General features: G+C 36.3%; 1 protein-coding gene across 4 annotated transcripts in view; it reads right to left on the bottom strand.

Moving 5' to 3' along the window:
• Positions 1-12114, bottom strand: part of ADK (adenosine kinase) — a 306385-nt gene that overhangs the window by 70737 nt on the left and 223534 nt on the right. The window lies entirely within an intron of this gene.

Consider the following 12114-nt stretch of genomic DNA (forward strand, 5'->3'; position numbering starts at 1 on the left):
AATTCTATCTACATGAAGTACAATTTTTCTTACACATTATCCTGAACTAGGATTTATTGCAAGAGGTCTTGTTAACAGATGAACAAAACAGTACCACAGAAAACAGTTGTTCAATTCTAATTAAAAAGAATTCATTAGAAAACTTTCCACATGTATAAATTGTAAAATGAGAGAGTTCTAATTATCTGGCTAATCTTTCTTGAAAGAAATATCTTTGTTCAAGGATCACAGAACTGGCCATAATGGAGCAGATCAGCAATCTATCTAGCCCAGGGCCCTGTCTTTGGAAAACTGTTATACAGAAAACTGCAGGAAACTGAAAGTTTATATAACAGTCTGGTTTCCTGTAAACTCTCATTTAAGAGTTGGCTTTTACCCTGAAAAATAAGTGTTAAAGGATATTAACTGTGGATAGTCATATTGTCTAATTATCCAATTCTCCTCATCTACCTAACACTCAAAATCATTACTGTATCATTGAACATACAGATATTGAAACAGAAAAATGAGGGGGTTTGCTTTGTGTTTCATTACATGAGATACAATTCTAAAAACTGTTACCTTAAACAATAGCCACAAGAAAGAATGTCTGCATAATTTACTCCTGAATTAAGCATCCTCCTGGGGTGATAACATTCCTTGTTAACCTATCACATATTATTCTCTCGGTCTAGATCTACCCAAATGCCCCCCAAAGTAACCAACTTCTGTTAATTTATGTTGTAGTATTCTATACAGTGCACTTTTAAGTTCCAAATAACAAGAAAGAGAAACTCTAATTTAAGAATAGTAGAGATGAAGTTTGATGAAAAAGAGATAATTGACATTTAACTTTGTAAAAAAACCAGCTCCACTGGAAGAGGTGCAAAACGAATAGGTATGCTTTGAATGAAGTCTGTTACAAGGAAGATCCCCCCTAAAATACTTAATATCTTTACCATAAATGTAAAGATAACTTTGGGATGACTTACGTTGTCACTTCCACGCCAGATTAAAAATTATCCCAAGAACACAGCTGAAGATGATGTTACACTAAATGCTTTGATCTTGATTTTAGCTTGCTCTACCTGAAATATATACATGCACCACTCATCCTGGGACACAAAGTTCTTGTATGAAATATGAAAGAAACTCAACTGCAAGTAGAGTTAATACAGACTCCTAAAACTTATGGTTTCCATGGTGTACTCTGCATAATGGGTCCCCCTCCCACCAGTGCTACCCTTTATAATGCTCATATGTGTATCTACCCACCTCTCAGATAATGCATGTTCAGAGATGGGCTACAACTGGCCAGCATAAGGCTATGTGCTTCTTCAGTTCTTTTCACCAGTTTAGATTCTAGAAGAAATGAATTTGATTCCAGATAAGTGTTCTTTTTTGAGCAGTTAGGTTCAGTACTTTGACTCATTATCCTAATTCATATATACCAAGATGCAGCTCCATCCAAATCTGGCATTTACTTTGATGTTCAAATCAAATGCATAGTGTTTGGCAACTATATGTGCAGAATTTAAATTGACTGATCCATTTATCTGAAACTGGTATGTGTCCAAGACCACTCACAGATGTATCTACTGGTCTAGTAGAAATTCCAACGAGAGGAAAAATACATGTTAATTATAGCGGCTCCAAAATGACATATGTATTAAATATTGTGTGCATTGAGACCATCTGACTGCCCATACACAGAGATCATACATGTTTCAAAAAAAGTTAACAAAAAACTTCAGGTGAACCAATGGTGAAAGATACCTGCAATTCCATGAAATTTCAGATATTTTTCCAGTTGCAGGAAGGTCTTCCTTTCAGAGCAATCAGAACTGCCCCAACAACACAATTTATGGCTACAACTTCATTTCTCCTGAAAATTCTGGTTCTTTTAAAAAAGAAAGAATGTTGTACAACCTGGAGAGGTCAACGGTCTGACTACACAAGATAAAAATGCCCTGGTCTCTCAGAGGAATTCCAGAGCAGAAACACCTTTTGTTAAAAGAGATGCTTAAGAGGATCTAGTTCTGAGAGGTCTCTTACCTGCCAGGAACCAAAGATACTGATAATAGCTTGGCCTCTCAGAATTACAAAAATAGTATCCTTCAGAAGGACAGCCACAGAGAAAGAAAAATAAGCATGCTGTTGATTGGCACCTGCAGACTGGCTTACACTCAAAGGATGATAACATCAAGATGAAGAAGCGGAATTTCTCAATACAAACAATGTGTTTCCCCTGAATCAATCCATCAATCTTCAGCATCAGAGAAATTTGAAATAAAACTCCTAACTCTAGGAATATTTGGAACATCCTCAGACAGCCTGTTCAACTAGTAAGGCTTGAAAAGTATCACTAAAAACAGATTAGCTGGGGATCCTAAGGATCTTCCATTGGAATGTGTACCACTTTCCCATTGCTTTCAAGTGAGCTTCTCAAATGCTAAAGGTTTTTGCTTATTGACAAGGAAAGCCCGTGGCCTTATGGAGCAGGGAGAACCAGCTGGCTCTGAGCTCTAAGGCTCGGACCAGAAGGAGTTGCTGATGGCTGCTTCCTTTGTAAGGGTGGTGAGGAAGTCCTTCTCCTTAGCTGCAGTTGGGAAGAAGAAACTTGTGAAACTGCTGCCTCTGAATGAAATAACTTGAGGATGATGAATACAATTGTTTGTTGAATTCCAGAGTAGTGGGTCCCCCTCTACACAGCTGGAAACAACCAAGAAACAGACAGGTTTATATATTTCAAAATTTCTACCATCCCAGCCATTAGACTGCTATAATTCTTTCCTTTAGAGGAAAGCTCCTTCACCTGCTAACTACTTTAGCATGGGAAGCAAACGGACTCATATATGCATGTTTCCCTAATGTGACTGCATATGTTGCTGGTTTTGACATGGAATATAAGGTGGCAGATGAGGGTCTGAGGACTTAATGAGCAACATTTTGACATTGTTACTTATCACATTTGTGCTGGCAGTACTTTTACTACAGTAAAGGTTTAGTAGATCATTTCTGTGGAGAATTAAAAAAAAAAAAGTATAGTGACCAGGACAGATGAGTTCTGTTAACTTAGAACAAAAACCTATAGCAAAGCAATTTCTCCACATCGCTTCCCTTGGAGGTCAATATTTAAACAAATGGTATTGTAAGTCAGAATATGACCACTAAACCTCAAAATGTAGCTTAAGGAGACACTTTCATGTGGCTGCAAAATTATCACCCAAAGGCTGCTGTAAATGGGGTGGCTTATGTTTATAAATAAGGCAAGGTTTTAGGGATCAATTAATACCTTTGGGAAAACCATAGATGCTTTTATGTATCTTTCACGTACTTTAGGTATGCTGCAACTGTATTCTTTTCTACTCCTTTTCCAAGCTCTTCTCCTAAGTTTCTGACAACTCTTTCAAAAACTATTTAGAAATTAATAAAATATTTTTGCAACCCTTACATATATTTATGACCCATTGCATATGCTTCACAATATAGTGCACACTTAGCTTTCCTTTTAATGCCATTTATAGGAGGGACAAATTATGTTTTAATTGTATAATTAGTAAATTTAATCCATGAAAATGCCCAGTATTATCAGGTCTAATGTCTTCACTCGAAATTCTAATTAAAAATTAAAATACAGGTTTTAATCAATAACAGTTTAGCAGAAGTCAGTTCTAAATACCTTCAACATATCTGCCAATGCATGAAGGAACAATCTTTTTGCATTGTTTACTTACACATAGCACCTTTTTAGTAGTCTTAAGAAAACATCAGGGGGTTACATTTATTCTTATAAAATCTACAAACAGTAGGAATCCCAGTGACAGAAGATTATATAACTAGTTGGAAAGAAAAAAGGGTTCAAATGCCTAGTTTTGCTCTTCTTTGTTGAAGAAAGTCAGAAAAATGAGACTACTTGATAGATTTCTAATCAGATGTGAAACTCTCTTGAAGGAATAAAAATATTATTTGAGCTATATAAGCAGGGTGAAGGAAGGTGTTGATAGAGAAAGATAACATGAGAAAAGAAACAGGGTTGAAACTGTAGTTTTGAAAAAATAGTGCTATATAATAGTACAGAAAAATATGTTAACATAATAAAGATATTGCTAATTCTATGCCAAACCCCCTAAACTATGTTTTCAAACTGTTTCCTTATAAAACAATTTTAAAAACAAAAATCAGAAGCCGTTCTAATGCACTTTCAACGTACTTTTGTACAACTACACATTTGGATTTGTACACATTTTTCTTAAGCAGCTTCAGTATTAAAATAATTACTAAAACATTTGCACTCACACAGACAGAAAAACACATCTACTTTTAGTCTCTGCTTTCGTTATGGTATACTGTGTATTTTCTTGAAAAGTTTAGCTTAGAGTAGTTTAGAGCAGCCTCCAGACCTACAATAGATGATCACAGGGTTTTGACCACCATCACAGACTTACTACTGGCTCCTTGACTATCCTTCCCCTTTCTTCTCTTTCAAGTACCCTTTATTCAGACTCAAATTTGTAAACACAGGAAGCACCAATACATACTTCTTAGGCAAATACAAGCTCTTCTATAGAAAAACCTCTGTCCAAGAAGTTTACAACATAATAACATTCATCTAAATACCTGCAGATAAAATTGTATCAAGTGGCTGCATAGATAACGTAAGTCAAGATTAAAAAGGATATTGCTGTAAATACTATACAACAGAAATAAAATTTTTAAGTCAGACAATGTCCCCAGCTGTGTTTCTTTCCTATATTGCTTGGGAGACCCAAACAATATAGACTGGTTAGATCAGATGAAACAGAGAGGTTATCAGGCTTTCTTTTTCAAAGTCCTCTGTATGACCATGTACTACCCTCTCATCTAGTCAGATCTAGTGATCATGTTGCCCAGTGTCCTGGTTTCATCTGGGATAGAGTTAATTGTCTTCCTATAAGCTAGTATAGTGTTATGTTTTGAATTCAGTATGAGAAGAATGTTGATAACACACTGACGTTTTCAGTAGTTGCTAAATAGTGTTTAGACTAAGTCAAGGATTTTTCAGCTTCTCATGCCCAGCCAGCAAGAAGGCTGGAGGGGCACAAGAAGTTGGGAGGGGACACAGCCAGGACAGCTGACCCAAACTGGCTAAAGGAGTATTCCGCACCATGTGACATCATGCCCAGTATATAAACTGGGGGGAGCTGGCTGGGGGTGGGGGTGGGGAATCACTGCTCAGGAACTAACTGGGCATCAGTCGGCGAGCAATTGCATTGTGCATCACTTGTTTTGAATATTCCAATCTTTTATTATTATTATTGTCATTTTATTATTACTATCATTATTAGTTTCTTCCTTTCTGTCTTATTAAACCATTCTTATCTCAACCCACAAATGTTACTCCCCCCCCCCCCCCCCCCAATTCTCTCCCCCATCCCACTGCGTGGAGAGGAATGAGCGAGCAGTTGTGTGGAGCTTAGTTACTGGCTGGGGTTAAACCACGACACCTGGGAAAGCTGGACTGCCTCAGTGATTCAATAGTAACCTAGCCCACAGAACTCATTCTTGCTATGGACATAAAATTTGCTAAATCTGACTAAAAGGGGCAGATGAGACTATGTGATGAGGACAGGTGAGAGAAGTCTGCATGAGCTCACGTTTAGATTTTATCCATGGGGATAACATGGCACTGCAGCCTTACAGTTCACTGTAAGGACTGTAACAGGAGGAGAATCGCCTGTGTGTTTTGGCCTAAAAGGCTTTAGCATGATCTAACAATGCTCTGAATCAGAAACTGGCTACATCTGCCCCAAATAGGGCTTGAAACGTGGAGTCAGTGAATAGACCTTAGCTAGATTGGAAAACAAAACCTTTATTAAAACCTATGTATTTTACCATTGTTATCTGCAAATATCTCTGTGAAATTAAATTATTCTGGATTTACACTGTTTTAAAGAATTTTTTGAGAACATTTCTGCCTTCATTCTTTTAGTTCTAATCAACTGTGTAACTAGATTTTATTCATATTCCTGTTTTCGCAGGTCTTACATTATATATTTGTATTATAGTATATGTTTTTGCCCTAGTACTCTGATTATTGAAAATGCGTATGCAGTTCACCTTTAAAAGGCTTTCAGAGACATATATTACTATTACTAAAAACTGAACACCAAATTCTGCAAGTCTTTTCCTCCAAACAGGTGAGTTTTGTCCTAGATGTATCTAGCAGCTGACAACATTTCAGGACTGAAGAAAAAGTTAGACCTTGATTTTGCTTGTTCCTGGCTCTACTCTTGCTGTATGACCTTGGGCAAATAACCTCTCAATTGTCCACCTGTAAAACAGAGACAAGATTACACAGCCACCTTATTGGTTTATTCTGAGCTTTAATGTTTATGAAGTGTTATGAGATGCTCTGGGAAGTGCTACAAAGTGAAAAGGGTTATCAGTCATCGTCAGTAAAACACAAGCTGCTGAAATACAGTGAAATCTGCCTTCCCTTCTTGCAGGACATGTTCTGTCTTGTGCTATGCTCTCTCCAGTATTCACAATCTTAAAAAGTATCTCAACACTGCATAGCATAAGGAAGGATAGATATCCCTAAGTATTCTGAGAGACTACCACAAAATATTTTTAGTTTTAAGAAGTGAAGAATGTTGGAAAGTATAAGCTTCTCTTCTAAATACCTGCTTGTTTTCTGTAACAGGAAACAAGAAAGCCATTTTTGAGATAGAATTCTGAAAGTGCTTAAATAGCTAGACATTAGCTGAAAGCAGCACTAATTATAAATTTAAATACTTGGCTCTTGATTTTCCTTTCATTCATAATGTACTAGGTAAACTCTATACTAGGTAAACCAAAATAATTACTTGCTTAGTACTCATGAATTTCAGTGCAGCAGCTGAGACAATGTAGATAAATAAGATGATTAATTGAAACAGAATGAATCACAACAAAATATGTTGTTGTATAAGGTATGATTAACTCCACAATGATTCATATCATTTCAGATAACAGGGCTTTTATCAAAGACGGCTGCAAGGTTGGGAAATGATTTAAAAGCATTTTATCTTAGAGAGCCACTGCAGTTCACAAGGGAGGGAGGGGAGGAAGAGTAGAGATACAGAGAGGCACATTCAGTGTCTGCAGCTGAAATAGCCTTGCGCTGTTTCAGCATCCTTCCCACAGCACATCTTTACAACATGCCATTGACATTATCAACCTCCCTTGTCCTAGAGACCCTCTCATTCTTCAGTTGGCCACAATTTATTAGATATTCCAATACTGAGAAAGTTAATTCTATGAATCAAGCAGCAATATTACAATGCCATAGCTTTCCCATAACTGAAACCACAACACCTGCACCAGGAAATAAGTGTCAAAATTCTACAAAGAGATCAAAGAAAAATAATATTTATTTTTCCTCTACTCAGAATTACAATTTTTAATTCCCAGGCTCCCTCCAAAGACTGCAGAAATCTTAAATGTAGGATTTAAAAAAAAGAAATTGCTATCTGTTTACTGCAGTTTAGAAAAGCAAACACCAGCAGCTGCTGACCTTAAAAACCTCTACCTGTTAAAATAGAAGAGAAGATGAGATGTCTCCTTACAAATTTTTTTCCCATGTGTATTTAATAAACTGGGTCAGAATATCTGACTATGATTTTTAACTTAACTGCAGAGTCCCTGTAGGAGACTGTGCAAACCTCAGTCTCTCACTCAGCCCGCGAAATGAAGATAATTACCCTCACCTGTGGGGCAAGTTTCTGAGAACTGAAAGCATAAGGAAAAGGAAAATACTGGTATATAAATTGAAATGCAAAACACTGACACCCAACTTAATTTCATTTAAGATGATTAATGTTTCTGAAAACTTAATTCAAAATGCATAAAGATGTAGAGCTGAAGGTAAAGGTTGAACTCATACGGAAGATAGCTTGCAAACAACCACTGACTGAAAATAACCCCTCAATATGGACCAGTTCCAGTAAGCTAAAAAGCAAGAATCAATGTCTCTTAAGGGCTCTTTACATAACATACATGCAAGTTAGCAGTACAGTAAAATAAGCCTCTTCAAGATACTCAGTTTCAAATATGATCTAGTATTTACTTTCTACTAATAATCTGAAACATTAAAAAATAATTTTAAATGCTTACTTGAAAATACTTCAAACATAAACATAAATTTGGTGATAGTTATGGCATGACCAGCCATCCTTTGCTATGTTCCTTACTTCTTGGCCCCACGTGATACAGAGGAACAGGCTGAAATGTTTGTCTCCTTTTCATTATTTCTTGAAAGTCAAACTGTATGTCCCTTCCTCCACACACCAAATTACATTTGCCACCCGACCTTCTCCTGTCCCTTACCTCTTAATCGTTTCCTCAGAATCAGACAATTCACTATTGTGAAAGGACATTCAGGTAGTGTAGAAAACTACCTGCTAGGTCTATAAACAGTAGCAACTACACTGGTGTAAATTCAGATCAATTCAGTTATGCCATTATGAATGCACACTAGTTTAAAAAGAATCACCATGAGGCTCATTTATCTTACAGAAGTGATTATGTCTCATTCAAGATTCTTGTGAGCTGCGGGCAGGTTCCTAAGCCTGCAGGTATCAGTCGGGTCCCAGGTGATAATCCAGTGGAGGAAATTTGCAGGCAGGACTGAAGGTTGTCGGTAGTGTCATAACTTAATGTAATATATCAAAGTACATAGAGTGAAAGTTGTTTACAAACATGCATTATAGGTTACAGAAAGGGAATAGATCAATTTGTTTGAAAACTCTCATTTAGGTGTTGAACATGGTTTTATGCCAGAAAAATTAGCAGCATTTCCATTTGCTCCCCTAGTTAAAATAAGCACAAAACTACAGACAGACTGCAAGTTCAAAATCAGGAGCATGTTAACCACTGTTATCAGTTTTAGATTTATTGTTTTTCCTTGCCATTAAAGAGAATTTTCCATGTCATTAAAGAGACTTGCCTTTATAAAGGCTTATATAGGTTCTTAAAGGCTGTGTCCAAACCACATATATTTGCAGGGATGCTTATGTTAGTATTTGATACCTCACTTGAAAATATTTTAAATTAAGGAGGCACAATATACCATTTTGTTATAATTGTAAGATGAAATGATGACAAGACCCGTTTGATATCTTATTGCATACAAAGGCACCCATCTTTTTAAAAGCTCAGGAGTCATAACTCCAGAACCACCACTAAAGATACTGTCATTGCTTTTTAAAAGATAGAAGTCTTGCATGCAACCGTCTTTCTTTTCAGCACATTTGCTGTCACACCAGCATCAATTTCCTGATGAGCTTGCAGAAGCATCTGTCTTTGAAGAACTTCAGCTTACAATCCTGTAATTAATTTGTTCAGAGACTGGGTGTTTAGAAGTAACAGCTCTTTACACTAGAGAGGAAGAGGATCTAATTTCCAAGAATAATTGTTTTCGTAGTTTTCTTTATTATATTCGTGCTTTAGAAAAATCCATGATTTCTCTTCTATATAACCTCCTCAACTTCTACTGACTGCTGTAGACTGTATACTGAAAGCTATATTCTTTGGTTACATTTCTTGTTGTAAAGCAATAGATGAGGAGCTCAGCATGTCTGTAAATCTAAAGTTTCTAAATTCTAAAATTTCTCAGCAATGTCCTGCCTACATGTAGGAAGAGGACCCAGCAGATCTTTACAACATCAATATCTTAATAAATATTCCTCTGAGTCATGAATGACTGCCATATGCAGGGATGAATCATGTGAAAACTTTGTAGCATCCCTTGAATTCTGAAAGCCTCCACAGAAAAGAAACTGCTATCCAGTTGCACGTCCCAAAATACACAGACCGTTCCCCCCAGAAGTAGTTCCTTCCCCGAGGAGATGCCATTGTAACACACATCTTTTGGGGAGACTGGAAATTGAGTTCAGATTCCTGTGTCCATTATCGACTTTGATGGGTCAAGTATATCAGAGACATCAAGCTTTAGCCATAAATGGGAAAGCGGAAAGAGGTCTGGGAAAGAAATATATGCAAATTTAGGCTCCTTTACTTGCCTAGTGTAACTGCTGAGTAGGAAACATTCCACAACACTGTGAACACTGTGTAGAGGTGTAATTTTAAAAGCTTTCACTCCTTTGACCATTCTGTTACTGAAAGTTACTTTGAGTTGTAAAATATGTACTCTAAGGTGAGCTTTTACAGATGAATTAAGCAGCAACTTGTGACAAAGCAGTTATCATCAGGAGATAATTGACCTTATTTGAGAGTTAAGCATCCTGAGGCAAAGTAGAGTGTGCTTAATCCTGGCAGGTTAATTATCCAGTGATTACGGTAGCTTGGAAGGTATCATTGCTAAGAACCATTTGCAAAATGACACTATTAAAAAAACCTTAATTTAATAAAAATTAAAAGCAATGACAATAATCAAGTTCTTCAGTCGTGTATTGCTAGATAATGACTGCAGAATGGCCCTAATTGGTTAGCAGCAATGAACATATAATTATTCCTATTCTGAATGTTCTGTACTAAATTTATTATATGAAGTACAGTTAATAAGTATCAAAAATCCCAGGCAAGATGTTTGGCTAGTTATAAAAGGGATTTAAACAAATGATCAAAACACCAGTGGTCACTGAGGAAATGCTGAAACTGATACATGTACTGAGTAGTTATCCCAGCATTCGGTGTCTCCACTGCAGTTAAGGGTGTGCTGGCATTTACATTCTAAACTAGAACATTTATTCTGAGAGGTTTATAACTTGCCCATTTTAATTACCATCTGGATGAAACTTGAAATAACCAATCTCCATTCAGATGTAAATTTTTAAGTAAAAGATGTAATTTAAAATCAATTTGCCAATTGTTTTTAGTTTAGGAATGGCAGCAATTTGGAATTTTGCCGCTCTTGGACTTTTTTGCATTACTCAAAAAATAAACAGCTCTGCTTAACAATAAAATTGTATCGGTCTATAATGTGGAGCGAAGATAAATATAGGGAAGAATAAAAATTATGTCTAAGAGTTATTGTTTGTACTAATAAATTAACAACCACACCACTTAGTATGCCTTGCTTATATGTAACTTATGCACTTTCAGTATTTAACTAAACTAGCAAAACTGATGGAAAATGTTGCAAAAAGCAAAAGGAAGTCACAGTAAATGGGCCAAAACTTGGTGTTGGCTAGCTAAAGCGATTCATTGCCCATCAAGGCATATATAAACACAAAGAAGTCCTGAATGTACTTTCAGATGAAATGAATATAGGAGAAAAAAAGCAGTAACAAAAACAAAGAAGGAAGCTACTAGAAGGCAACAAATGTCAGAATGAGCTTCTCTTGAGTTTTGCAAATACTCTTTACCACAAACCATATGCAGAGAGCAGAAATACTGACAATCACAAGATACAGCAGCTACTAAAAATTAGAAGCACACCATACCAAGAGCGTGGTTTCAAGTCACACAGAACGACAAGAGAATAAACCACTGCAAACAGCATTTCAACAACTCAAAAGCAGCAATGGCCAGCTTATCTATCAGAAAGTGAAGACTAAAAAATGACCAGGGTTTCAACTGATTAGTGTAAGTAACAAATCATAAGTGGCTGGTTCTCTGAATATATATATGTCCTACCGCCAAGTTTAAGGATGATCTTACCCTGAAAGATACCAAAATGCTTCAGAATTTCTACACAGAAAATGCAGGGTGTCTTTCAACTTTAGTACACACAACAGTCCTATACAATATTTTATGACAGCAGGTGAATAATACCATAGCAAACTGAAATGGCAGGGGAAATTAAGGTAGTCTGAATATAATTTCTAAAATTGGAATGTCGCCAGTACAGTGGACTATTGCTTACAAAGAGCACAAATACACAAAAAGTAACAACCTATGTTTTATCTTCTGAAAAACAGCATCTAATGAACCACTGTGATCTGAATTCTCCTGATAGGTCAATGGGGCAATATTTTATATAAAAGACCAGCAAGGTTTAAGCCCAGAAGTTTCTATGAAGCCCTTCCACCCAAACATTGACTAGACTTGGTATTACTTAATTTGTGAAATCTGACAAGATTTTTTTGTTGAGATTATACTGCTATTTAATCAAAATATTCAGTAGCATCTTTGTGAGGACTGTATAGTTAA

This window comes from Accipiter gentilis, chromosome 9, assembly GCF_929443795.1.
Source record: "Accipiter gentilis chromosome 9, bAccGen1.1, whole genome shotgun sequence".
NCBI lineage: Eukaryota > Metazoa > Chordata > Aves > Accipitriformes > Accipitridae > Astur > Astur gentilis.